Below are 13,892 nucleotides of genomic sequence, written 5' to 3' on the forward strand. Positions count from 1 at the left end.
TAATTAAAGGACTTTCAAAGTAAGGTTAAATGACCAGACCCTCAGGGATTTATCATTTTCCGAGTTTTCTATCAATGAAGAAGTCTTGAATTATGTGGGGTTTTTTTTTTTCTTGGCTAAGGAAGATTTGCCCTGAGCTAACATCTGTTGCCAATCTTCCTCCTTTTTCTGCTTGAGGAAGATTATCCCTGAGCTAACATCCATGCCAGTGTTCCTCTATTTTGTATGTAGGTCGCTGCCACGGCATGGCTGATGAATGGTGTAGGTCTGCAACTGGGATCTGAACTCATGAACCCGGGCTGCCAAAGCAGAGCACACTGAACTCAACCACTTGCCACAGGGCTGGCCCCTTGAATTATGGTGGGTTTTTTGGTGAGGAAGATTGTCCCTGAGCTAACATCCATGCCAATCTTCCTCTATTTTGTATGTGGGAAGCCACCACAACATGGCCTGATGAGCAGTGTGTGGGTCCATGCCCAGGATCTGAACCCACGAACCCCAGACCACCAAAGTGGAGTATGCAAACTCAACCACTATACCACCAGGCCAGCCCCTTGAATTATGTATTTTTAAATGGACATGATATGTTGAGAAATGGTGCCCATAAAACAAAAAATTTTATAAAGTAATAATTTATTTCTCTCCACTTTGTGAAATCTACAGACATGTAAAATAGCAGTTAGAGTTTCTAATGACCACTAGAGAAAGGGAATAACTACCTTAGGTTAATGCACTATGGCCTATGGCAGTTTCAGTCAGTCTGTCCATCCTCAGCTTGGAAAACGTTAGCAATTTTCATGAAGTTCTCTGAAATATTGAAAAACAATTCTCAAACCCTTTGCTTTCCTTTAAAACCATCTGGATATCTGAGCAGCCAGGTTTGGATTCACACACTTTCCACGTTGCCCTAAATGGGAGAGGTGCTTTGACAATGATATGGAATTTAAAGATGAAAATGAAGACTCCTTCTTCTGCATTTCTGATCGTAAGGAGTTAGAGTTTCTAAATGAAGTCTTCCAAACAAGCTTCAAAGAAATCTTAGCTGTTGTCTGTATTGTAACTAAGATCCAGTAAGTTTTATTGTCTTCCTCTTGATTTTGACAGTGTGTATGCTCTGACAGGGTTTTGGGAGCCCCTGGTTTTTCTTGTGAGGTTCATTTCTATAAAGTAACCTGTCAGTTAAGCTAGAAGTACCAAAGCAAAGAGGTGGGGAAATATCATTTTTGCCTGGTAATAAAATGCCTCTGTTGGATATATTGAGTTGAAAAACGTTATAGGAAAGCCAGTGGATCAGAAATGAGACACACAGAGGAATCAAGGGAAAAGAACCATCAAATATAATTTAAAAGGAAATTGATTGTCAGGTGAAAGTAAGTGTCCAAAAAAGAAGTGATTAAAAAGATTTCCTGCTTTCCATATCATGTTTTAGTCTTCCCGTGATACAAGTACATAGGTATGTAAGTCTGTATTTGTGTGTATGCTTAACGTTATGAAATAAATGGACAAAACAGGCTTGATTATATTCTAAGGAAGCAAAAAAGTAACAATATATAATCCTTCCAAGTAAAGAATTATTTAAACCATCAAATAGATGAAAGAAATATGTAAAATTAGGCTTGATATGGGGCCGACCAGGTGGCGCAACGGTTAAGTTCACACATTCTGCTTCTCAGCAGCCTGGGGTTTGCTGGTTCGGATCCTGGGTGCGGATATGGCACCGCTTGGCGAAAGCCATGCTGTGGTAGGTATCCCACATACAAAGTAGAGGCAGATGGGCACGGATGTTAGCTCAGGGCCAGTCTTCCTCAGCAAAAAAAGGAAGATTGGCAGTAGTTAGCGCAGGGCTAATCTTCCTCAACAACAACAACAAATTAGGCTTAACATAAGTAGTCTAGAAGAAATAAACTTGTAACACATAATTGATTACATATTCAGGACTGAAGAATGTCGTGGTTCTCCCTAGCTAAATTTTAGTAATTAGCATGAGCCAGTTAGCACAATTGCTTATAACTTCTTGCTTCTTTTTAAATTGAAGTAGAGTTGACATAAAACATATTCGTTTTAGTTGTATGACATCGTGATTCGATATTTGCATATGCTGTGAAATGATAAGCACAATAAGTCTAGTTAACATTAGTCACCACACACAGTTACAACAATTTTTTCTTGTGATGAGAACTTCTAAGATCTACTCTCTTAGCAACTTTCAAATATGCAATACGCTATTATTAACTATAGTCAGAATGCTCTACATTGCATCCCCATGTGATATAAAACAAATGTATTTTATAACTGGAATTTTGTACCTCTTGACCACCTTCAGCCATTTTGGTCCCACTCCCCACCTCTGGCAACCAGCAATTTGCTCTCTATATCTATGAGTTTGGTTTTCTAAATTTTCTTTTAGACTCCAAATATTAGTGAGATCATAAGGTATTTGTCTTTCTCTGTCTTATTTCACTTAGCATAATGCCCTCCAGGCCCATCCATGTTGTCCCAAGTGACAAGATGTTATTCTTTTTTGTGGCTGAATAATATCCCATTGTGTATATCTATACACACATTTTCTTTATCCATTCATCCCTCGATAGACACAAGTTGTTTCCATATCTTGGCTATTGTAAATAATGCTACAATGAAAATGGGGGTGTATATATGTTTTTGAGTTAGTGTTTTCAATTTCTTTGGATAAATACCCAGGAGTGGAATTACTTGATCATATGGTAGTCCTCTTTTTAATTTTTTTTTTTTGAGGAAGATTGAAATGTCTGTTGCCAATATTCTTCTGTTTTTTTTTCTCTCTCCAAAGCCCCAGTAAATAGTTGTATATCCTAGTTGTAGGTCATTATAGCTCTTCCACTTAGGATGCCACCACAGCATGGCTTAATGAGTGACGTGTAGGTCCGTGCCCAGAATCTGAATCAGTGAACCCCAGGCCACCAAAGTGGAATGCATGAACTTAACCACTCAGCCACAGGGCCGGCCCCCTATTTTTAATTTTTTGAGGAAGCTTTATCCTGTTTTCTACCAATAGTGCACAAGGAATAACTTCCTGCTTTTGATGCTACAGCTGTATGTTTCAGATAGCTACAACATATGGACTACTTAGTAAACAGTTTTGTAGCATGGCTCCATACTATAGCCAGACATGAGCTCCGGTCAACCAAGATATGACCATCCTATACAAGGAACCCAGAATGTCTGCCCTGCTGATGCACCTTGCCACAACTGAAGCTATAGAGTGTAGACAGTGATTCTGCCATAAACTTAAGTGTATAAGGTCCTGTCTTTTGACAGTAGTACAGATAAAATTCCATTGCAATCTGTATGTTTTTTGGTCAAGAAATTACTTTCTACATAGAGTACCTAACGTAGCAGAAGTAGACAGTGCCAACTGTTGGTAAGACCCCATTCTGTAAGTGGTTCTGCTTGCTTACCTGATTAGTCTGGCATCTCCATGTGTCAAATGGAGTCCAAATTATTCACCTTTCTCTCTACCTCTCAACAACTCAGGATTTTACAATGAGTCACTTAATCCCATTAAGGATTGAGAGCTATAGAGGCTTCCTGTACATTCAGTGTAAGCATTCACCAAGATGCTTTTTACCCGTATCAGAGAATCATCAGTCTCTCAAAAGTTTAGAGTTAAATACAGAGCCCTTAACAACTACATTTTTACTGTTCCAGCTATTGTGAAGATGTGTATTTGTAGAATTTAAGATGATTCTGTCTTTAATGTGCTTTTATTTATTTATTTTTTTAGAGATTTTCACTTGAGCTAACGACTGTTGCCAATCTTCTTTTTTTTTTCCCTTCTGCTTTTTCTCCCCACATAGCCCCAGTATATAGTTGTATGTTTTAGTTGTGTATGTTCTAGTTGTAGCATGTGGGATGCCGCCTCAGCATGGCCTAATGAGTGGTGCCATGTCCGCGCCCAGGATCCGCACTAGTGAAACCCTGGGCCTTTGAAGCAGAGCACACGAATTTAACCACTTGGCCACAGGGCTGGCCCCTAATATGCTTTTAAAACTTCCTGCTGCAGTTGCTAATGTCTTTATGAAGAGCCTCACTGTTTGTGTGACTTCTCAGTCCTCTGACCCTGTCTAATCTCTACAATATCTGTACTGCACCTCTGTGATTTAAGGTGGGGAATTGCTTTCAAAAGCTTGAATTTTACGTAAGAAAAGACTCCAGATCGAACAAGATGAAGGGCCTTATGCCTCCTGTCTATTCCTTGCCGGTTCCCTTTCCTGAATGTAGTCATCCATCCTGTCTCTCCAGGAGGAGCACGGCTCTCGGCCAGGAGCACTCAGTGCCCTCACTTAATAATCCCAACCTGAGTGGCATCCAGGTGTGTAAGGACCATTCATTCAGTTTCCTTTGTCTTTTTGGCGATAAAGATGTCCCAGAGTCTTGTGATGAAGCCTGTATAATTCTGAAAAAAAAAAAAAAGAATGGGAGAGAGGTAGAAAAATTACCATTTCTTATATTTGGAATATAATTTATGGCTCACATGTCTGATTTCTTGTGGTTCTTTCCACAGCACTAAGAAATAGACAATTGTTATTGACACTTTTTTACTTGATAGAAAAACTAAGACTCAGAGATCCATGTACATTAGTAAGAAATGAAAGCAAGAGTTTAAAGTCCCTTTCTCGTTCCCTGCTATCCCTGTAAACCGTCTTCCGAAAGATGGGAACTTTTTCTATGACTTTAAATAGGACACCTGCTAGCTCCACCAATAGGAAAGTGAATCACTTTAAGACAGGGGAGGAGATTGGGTCCAGAGCCATTGCCCATAATCTCCTATTAGGGATCATGCAGGGCTGGAAAGGTGAGGGCTGCAATTACACCTCTGCAGGAACTGTAACATTTTCAAGCGTTAATTACCTCAGCGTTCCTGAAGCCCTGAGTTATTGCTTGGCACAACTGAAGCTGTAGAGTGTAGGAAATAACACTGCCATAAATTTAAGAGTATAAGGTCCTATGTTTGGATACTGATACAGATAAAATCCCATTACAATTCGTACGTTGCATAGGTTGGTAAGAAATTACTTTCTACATAGTACAATTTTTTGTTTGCCTATTAGCAGCAGAAGAAAAATATCTACAACAAATTTCTCAGGCTTCCAACAGGGCTTTGGGTTGAGGGAAGATAGCAGGGGCATGGAAAGAAGGTATGTGTATATGCACCTACCGTAAATAAATGCCTTGCAAATAAATAAGGCCTAGAATGTAGGCAATGAAGAAAGTCTTAGACTTATGGCATTCTCTTGGGCATATCTCAGCATTTTCAATTCAAAATATAGCTGACTCTGAACTTTACCCTCCATTGTGTGTTATGATGCTAGTTGGGACATAAAAGCTGGGCCTTTCAATGAGACTTAGAGCAATCCAGCAAAGCTTCATGTGGCATAGGGACAGATCATTTAGAACGCATTCTAGGAAGTAGCCTATTCAAAGGCACGATGTTCATTCATCTCAAGAATCTTAAAGCCCAGAAAACATCATACGTTTTGTTGCACTGTTTGATTTTTCAATTTTTCAGGCTTCTACAAATTGAGTCTGTGTCCTCCCAAAATCCATAAGTTAAATCCTAATGCCCAATGTGATTGTATTAGGAGGTGAGACTTTTGGGAAATGATTAAAGCAGAGCCCTCTTGGATGGAATTAGTGCCCTTATGAAGGAGACCCCAGAGAGCTCTCTTGCCTCTTCCACTATGTGAGGACTCAGCAGGAAGACGGTCATCTATGAACCAAGAGCAGGACTTCATCAGACACCGAATCTACTGGTGACTTTATCTTGGACTTCCCTATCTTCAGAACTGTGAGAAGTAAATTTCTGTTATTTATAAGCTGCGCAGTCTATGGTGGTTTGTTATGGTAGCCCGAATGGGGTAAGATATGGGCCAAAGGTTTGTATCAACCATGTGATACAAATAAGAGGAAACTATCTCTGAAATTATGATAAGTGCACACTCATGTCTAGATATAAAGCTAAAATGATATTTTGGCCATATGTAGACATCAGTCGTAATTAATATTTTCCATCCTTTGTGTTATGTCACAGTTTTCACCCACCTCCTCATCTCTTATCTAGTATCTTCAGCTATACTCTCCTAAGTGAACAGAATGTTCAAAGGATGCAAAATGAACTCGAGAAAACTATCCCAGGCATTCACCCACACATCGCCAGCAGCATTATCAGCATTAGCAACGAGAGTGAAACACATAGATCAAATTGATTTTTTGAAATCATGAGTTATTCATTGGCAAGTGGGAAATGAAGATAAACAAAATTTTTATCTTTTATTGAGGTAGATAACATAATTATTTTCTAGAAATGGTTTGTTTGAAGATAACAACCCAGTAGTGGCTTAAAAACTATCTATTGCTTAGACAAACAGGTGGTATAATCTTTATTATCGTTATCTTATGAAAAGTAATTATTTGCTGAAAAGGCATGAGTGTTTTTTCTCCTTTGTTACTACTCCCTTTCCTTACACTTATATAACACTTAATGCTTTTCAAAATACATCCACTCTGGTATTTTTATTTGATCCAAAGGGATATTTTCCAGTGCTCAAACGAATGGCAGCAACAACAAAACCCGTCACAATAAAAAGATAGATAAAGAAATAAAACACTTCTGGAAATGAAAACACCACTAAACGTAGCTGGAACTATGGAGGAATAAGGACTGCAAGGCTCTGTCCCAAGTGACAGGATGGCTCTCTAGATGTGGGTTGCAATAATTTACAAATGGCTCTGGTTTAGGCACTAAGTACTGTACCTGAGATTTAGGCATTTCAATATCAAAACAATCCTATGAGCTTTAAGTGATTTCATGATCAAAACAAATCTAATCATTATCTTTATTCTACAGATAAAGAAACTGAGGCATAGAGACATTAAGTAATTTGCCGAAGTTGCACAGCTAGTAAGCTAGAATTTGAACCCTAGGAATCTGTCACTCAAATCTGCATTTTCAAGCAACAGAATTTGATTTGGAGTAAAGGAAGAATTCACCCTTGAAAAACTCAATTCAAATACTGGAAATATACTTGTTCTCATTTAACTTTAATCTTTCTTTCTTGTCCTGTCTTCTCTAAGCAGCACTGTTGAGTGTTAATGTGCCCATATTTTATTCAACCTCAGCCAGTCATTTGGGGGTAATTAATCTGGGTTTTACACATCCAGCCTCTCTTTTAATGAGTAAACTTTGAACAAAACATGTTTCCACCACTGGGTATTTGCTGCTACTTGTAGAGGCAAATGAGCAGCATATATTTTGTTCCTGTTTTGCTGTCCTTGTTATTGGATTTGGTAATAAAAAGGAATGGGGAAGTTGTTAATCAGAGTATAAGGATTCGTTTTAGCAATGGATTGCAGGAACCGTGATACACACAGACACCTAAACCCATCAACCAAAGACAACAGAGCCTGTGATTTGCACAACTGACATGTAGGCACTAGCCATTCTTCCGCAGTCAGTAGTATTCAAACAGAAAACTGTCAGCAAGCCACATTTGCTGTTTCAGGAATGACCAGCATAAGTATTAAGTATAAAAACAGAATCAGGTTCTTTTTCCTACCTCCATTAAGTTTGCATCTCTTCTTTCTTTTTACCAGGCTTGAGGATTTGAGTCATCCTTGAATTTTGTTTCATAGCATATCTGGTCATAGCTCCCCAAGACTCTGCAAGTTCTTGTGAGATTCTTGGAATCCCTGAATGTGTTTAAAAGAGATGAATGTAGGAACGAGGCACTATTTCAGAGTACAGGGACCAACAGGAGCTTGGGGAAGGGGATTGCTCAAAGGGGTATGGCGCGGCCTTAGCCTTTGAGTAAGCTTTTAAGAGGATTTACCCTGGAGGGCTCAGTGCCCCCAGCCCCTTTTGTGATGTGCTGTGTTTCAAGTCAGGGTAGACACATCACAATCTCCTGGAAATTAAATTAGTTGTGTGTGTATGTGTGTGTGTGCATACTCCGCTTTGCCTCCCACTTTCCACCTTCAGCCTGCCACTGGGGAGAGCTTGGGAAGAGCTGTGAAGAGGCACTGGGTGTGGGGAGAGGCAGATCTGCTGTGCTATAAGACTTTAATACTCTTGTTGTAATCCTTGACCATTACATATAAAGGAATGCAACATGTTAGAAAGAAAATGGTGAAAGCTTTGGAGATAGACAGCCAAGGGCCTGAACCACAGCTCCACCATGTACTCCTTGTGTGTCATTGGGCAAGCTTCTCTTCCTTTCTAAGTCTCAGTTTACTCTTTGGTGAAATGGGAATGGCACCATCTAACTTGCAATACTGTAGTTGGGATTTAATAAGATTATGTATTTAAAAGGTTAAACCAGAGCCTAGTGAGTGGCAGTCATAACATTAATGGAAACAAGTCTTAAAATTTCTAAACTATACTTATCAAACAGTAGTTTACCAAGTTGACTGCCTTGACAGAATTAACCAAATAATTAAGTCCAAAGACTGAATCTGATTGATTTTAATAAAATTTAACTAATTTCCCCCACCACACGTTTAAATTGTTTATTTGACTGGTGGTGATTTCTTTGGTTCCTTATTGATTCAGTCTGAATACAGCACAAATATCCTGATAGCTACCTAGCCACAGGAATAAAGCACCATGCAGAAACCCAATTTCAAAAACATTGGCTAAAAAGGTTTATTTCTTCATATGTTTTTATAAATGGTAAACAGTAAGGAACCTTCTCAATGAGAAAAGGAGAACATATCCTGAGCATTATATAAGTCAGTGTCAAGAACTAAACACAGGACAGACTCCTTGCCTTTATCTCTCCCAAAGCAAACCAAGCTAGGAGAATTGGCAAAAATGATAGAATGAAACGATTAGAAAAAAATAATGAGTGTGTTTTTTCCTCCAAGATTATTTGGAAATAGGAAATGTGCTTCTCATTTGCAGTATGCATGTGCTTTTTAATTACAAAATAAAGGTGGAAGCACATGAAACACTCAAAAGAGCTAGTTTATGAGTAATTCAAAAGGATCAGACAGGGGTAGTATATGTGTTCTATGAAACTCACTGCACACATAATGATTGCATTTAGTGTCAGCCCATTAAGGAACATCTGCCTAGGCAACTGCCACCAGGCTAAATTATGTTTGTGCCTTAGAGGACATCATCAGTGTGGATAAATAATAGATGTCAAAAGATTTTACGGATTAACTTAAAACGAGTCATATTCTTTAGTTCTGTTGGAAACACATTCGTTGCTCAAGAGCATTCAATTCAGTTTTAGTTTATTTTTGATTATCCTGTTTCTGACTTTAAATTCTCATCCACAAAGCTAATCAGGGCCATTTTTTATCAGCATGACCTAAAAATAATTAATTAAAATTTAATATTCAGCCTTCTTTAAATTTATTTTCTTGGTGCCTTTTAATAGTCTCTACCAAGGGTCTTTGAGAATTATTTTAATCTAAAGTTTAGAGTGTTACTTATTAAAATTTGTAAAATGCTTAGAAAAAATTATCTCCAAAATCTGCTGTCACATTGGCTGTAACTAGTAGTGGCCCATATTTACATTAAAATAGTGTTTTGTGGGGCCTGGACCCGTGGCGGAGTGGTTGGGTTCCCGTGCTTCCACAGCCCAGGGTTTTGCCGGTTCAGATCCTGGGTGTGGACATGGCACCGCTCATCAGGCCATGCTGAGGCAGCGTCCCACATAGCACAACCAAAGGCACTCACCACTAGAATATACAACTTTGGGGAGAAGAAGAAAAAATAAAATAAATTAAAAAAGAAGGTTAACAACAGTTGTTAGCTCAGGTGACAATCTTCAAAAAAAAAAAAAAATAGTGTTTTGTGAACCAGGCAAAAGAATTTCCTTTATGTTTTGTTCCAAAGACTATACTAATAAATCTGCAAAGGAAGGGGATTGTTCTAACTTCACTACCTTTGTCTCTAACTTTGTGACCATTGGTAGAAATCATATACAAAGCAATGGATTTGGTAAAAGCACATGCATATATGGATTATGGAATCATATATTATCTAATAATAGCTAAAGTTATTTCAGATATAATGGAAAAAATGTATATCTCAGGGAATTTCCAAGATAGAAATTTTATAAAGGGATGTTAGAGAAAAGAAGACTTGCCTGGGCTCAGGCAGAGAACATAAAATAATTGATGGAAAAGAAGAGGAAGAGGAGGAGGAAGGAGTTTTCTTGGGTTGGCCAACAGTCTGAGAAAAAGAGCATGTGGGTGGAATCCAGGAGAAATGTCCAGAAGGGTTGGTTTTGAGTGTGGGCTCTCTTCCTCTCTAGTTATGGGGCTTGGGCAAGTAATGTAATTTTACCTCAGTTTATCTATCAATGAAGAGAGAAGATTTGACATAGTGATCTCCAACGTCCTTTTCTGCACTAAATTTGTATGACATTATTCCTTCATTGCTGGAAGCTTTCCAACACTCAAGGCCAGGCCGTACTCTGCATCGTTGCTCTTATGGTTGTTAGGACAATACCTGGGATTATTTTTCCCAACACCCTTTCTCTTCTTCAATTGCAGTTTCTGTGTTGCCATTTGTATTATTTCTTTCACACTACCACTGCTTTCCATAATTTATGAAGTGTTGTTTTCAAGGACGATTTTGGTAGGTAAATGACCTTATTTCCCAGAGAATGTATTATTCAGATATTGCCATCATCAAAATTACAGAATCATAGAATATCAGTGTATAAAGGGCTTTTAGAAGAAACTGTTGTTTAAGGGGATTTTATTTTTTTAAATTTTTGATCAACACTTATTCAGTGTGATAAAAGCTCCAAAATAAAAATAGCTACACAAATAATCACTGAGTTGAAAATACACGTGTCAATTTAGGTATAATCTACTAATTAAGCTGATTGTTAGGAGAGAGTAGCCTGTCATAATTAGCAGCAGTTCTGCTTTTAACATTAAACTTGTCCTACACTATTAGAAAATATAATTTGAGGAAACAGTTTCCATACATGTTTAAGATTGACTTTATCAAAATGAAACAGTCAAGTTCCTGTTTCTACGCCACCTTCAGCTTCATAATAATTATCATCATGAAAACTAATATTGATCAAGCCTTTTCTGTTTAATAGTGTCTTGGGTCAGCTTTCCTCAGAAGTAGACTTTAAGATGGAGATTCACGCAGGAAATTTATCAGGAAATGGTCTTGTAATCAACACCTGTAAGAGCAAGGCAGGATTAGACAGAAGGAGAATTTGGGCTTCAATGTACTCATAGCAGAAGTCTCTACCACTCCCATGGGCAGCTCTGGACCTGGCCTTTAAGAGTTGTCCTGAAATGACACAAGGGTTCTGTGACTTTATACTGTTTCATTGACCAAGCATTGGATGTAGGATACCCCCCAGGGAGAGGCAGCTCTCTGGCTGAGGGCAATTTCCAGAGAGTGACTCAACTGAGAGCCATCAACTGCCAACACCAGTGGAGAGAGGCACAGTCCAGAAGTAGGGATCCCCATAATCAGGCGCTGGACTGTGCCCCTTACATGTCTTATCTCATATGATCATAGTAGTAACTCTATAGTTAGCTAATATGGTTATCCCATTATTATCATGAGGAGATAGAGGCTTAGAGAACTAACTTGCTCAAGATCACACAAGTTAATTGGGTTTGTTGTGGTCAGATTCTTAGCTCTCTCTGGCCAAAGTCTAAACTCTTCTTTCTCTCTGTCTTCTCAGAAGTTGACCACCCAGATAATGTGCACCTGAAATTATCACGTTATCCTGAGCTAGGTAATGGCTTTGTAGTTGAGTTCCAGATGTATGACAATCCCACAGCAGAGTTATACTGGTATCAGATACAACTCCACATCTTAAACTACCTTTTTTATATTAATATTAGGGATCTGAAATAATGTGGCACAACTTGTAAGGTAAATTATTCCACATTTGACATTTGGTTTGTGTACAAATTTTGCTCCAATATAGTTCTTCTATTGAAGTCCATAACCCCTGAATATCGTTGTCTACAGTTACAGAATTTGGGAAGTGGTGCTTGGGTGGATGGGGGGGGGGTGATGTGGAGTGTATATAATATTCATCTCCTAATTTTAAAAATTGTATCAAACCATATGATATATATAAAAATTCTTGATAGATACTAACTGGCTTTCAGATACAATATAGTATTACAAAGTGAAAAAGAATAGTTATGAGAGAGCCATTGTTCAAAAAGTTGACACTAGCCCAACTCTTTCTCTTTTCGTTTGTGAGGAAGTTTGGCCCTGAGATAACATCTGTTGCCAATCTTCCTCTTTGTACTGGAGGAAGGCTGTCACTGAGCTAACATCTGCACCAATCTTCCTCTATTTTATGTGGGATGTTACCACAGCATGGCTTGACGAGCAGGATTAGGTCCACGCTCGAGATCCGAACTTGTGAACCCCAAGCTGCTGAAGTGGAGCCTGCAAGCTTAACCACTATGCCACCAGACCAGCCCCCAACTCTTATTTTGATTATGGGTAAAATCTTTAAATAAAATGACATTTTTTTAAGATTTTATTTTTCCTTTTTCTCCCCAAAGCCCCCTGGTACATAGTTGTGTATTTTTAGTTGTGGGTCCTTCTAGTTGTGGCATGTGGGATGCCGCCTCAGCATGGCTTGATGAATGGTGCCATGTCTGTGCCCAAGATTTGAACTGGTGAAACCCTGGGCCGCCAAAGTGGAGCGTGCGAACTTAACCACTTGGCCATGGGGCCGGCCCCTAAAATGACATTTTTAAGTTATAATTTTCATCCAAAGAATGTGTTTATGTAGTCTGTGTTGATGTGACTTCCACACAATTTGTTTTCATAACTAACATGTATATATGTATAAATGACACCAAAAACATTAGTTTGCCTTTTAAATAAGTAACTCAAAAGACCCTTAGCTCATAGAGGTAACACTGTAAAAATGAATAATATTCAAATATAATTATATTATTTTTCCATGTTCTCTACACATAGTTAATTGGTTAACTCAGGATTTTGTCTAGGTTTTATTCATTATGGGAAGAATTATATTTCTTGCATATTCTCAATCTCCCCATTCTAGCCTCACTTAACATACTGCATTAATTAGTATTCCTCTTGACTGTATATGGCAAAAAACTCAACTCAAGCTGGCTTAAGCAAAAATGGAATTGATTGATCCCAGTAATTACAAAATCAGCAGTAGGGCTAGCCTCAGACCAGGAGCTCAGACAATTCTCAAGCTCCCTCTCCACCTCTCACTTACCCTTTCTCTGTCTTGGCTGGATTCTCGGATCTGCCCTTCCTCTCTGATGGCAAGATGGCTGAAGCAGTTCTATCTTATATCCTGTAATGTTCGGGATCAGGAAAAAATACCGGCTTCCTTCTTTGTAGCCCAGCAGCAGTCTCATTTGCTCTCAATAGTTCTGGACCCAATCACTGTGGCCAGGTCAAACCCGAACCCAAAGCAGCTGGGAGTAGCGTCAACAGCAGCCAGGCTCCAAAGATGTGTCCAGGGATTGGGTGAGAGGCATTCCTTTCTCAGAGTGTAATTGGGAATTTTTTCCCCACAAGAATATGAGGAAATGAACGCTGGATTACTAAAACCCAGTGAATATCCATCATTACTAAAGTCTGCAAAGTTTACTTCTCAGGAAGCAGTTGCCAAGATTATAGCCTAGATCATGTGATATTTTGTGTGCCCTACAGGTCTGAAATGAGAATACAGCAAGAACAAAAACTAAGAAGCAAGCTCCTTCTAACAGTAAAATAAAGCTTTATGAGACAGGAAAAATGTGCACAGAAGAAGTGCCAAGAGCGGGTGTGAGTTTTGTGCAAAGCAATTTTAACTATTCATGAATGTTCAGTTTCCATGAACCTTAAGAGATACCATTTATATTAGGATGAG

The 13,892-nt window shown here is 38.7% G+C and overlaps 1 long non-coding RNA gene across 1 annotated transcript; it reads right to left on the reverse strand.

The window, feature by feature from the left end:
- Positions 1 to 3,824: 3,824 nt before the first annotated feature.
- Positions 3,825 to 13,427, reverse strand: LOC139041421 (uncharacterized). The gene is made up of 3 exons (XR_011496515.1): positions 13,251 to 13,427; positions 7,596 to 7,728; positions 3,825 to 4,435 (listed from the first exon to the last, which is right to left on the reverse strand). It is a non-coding gene; the product is annotated as an uncharacterized lncRNA (long non-coding RNA).
- Positions 13,428 to 13,892: the final 465 nt, after the last annotated feature.

The sequence above is a fragment of the Equus asinus genome, chromosome 21, assembly GCF_041296235.1.
Source record: "Equus asinus isolate D_3611 breed Donkey chromosome 21, EquAss-T2T_v2, whole genome shotgun sequence".
In the NCBI taxonomy this organism is placed as follows: Eukaryota; Metazoa; Chordata; class Mammalia; order Perissodactyla; family Equidae; genus Equus; species Equus asinus.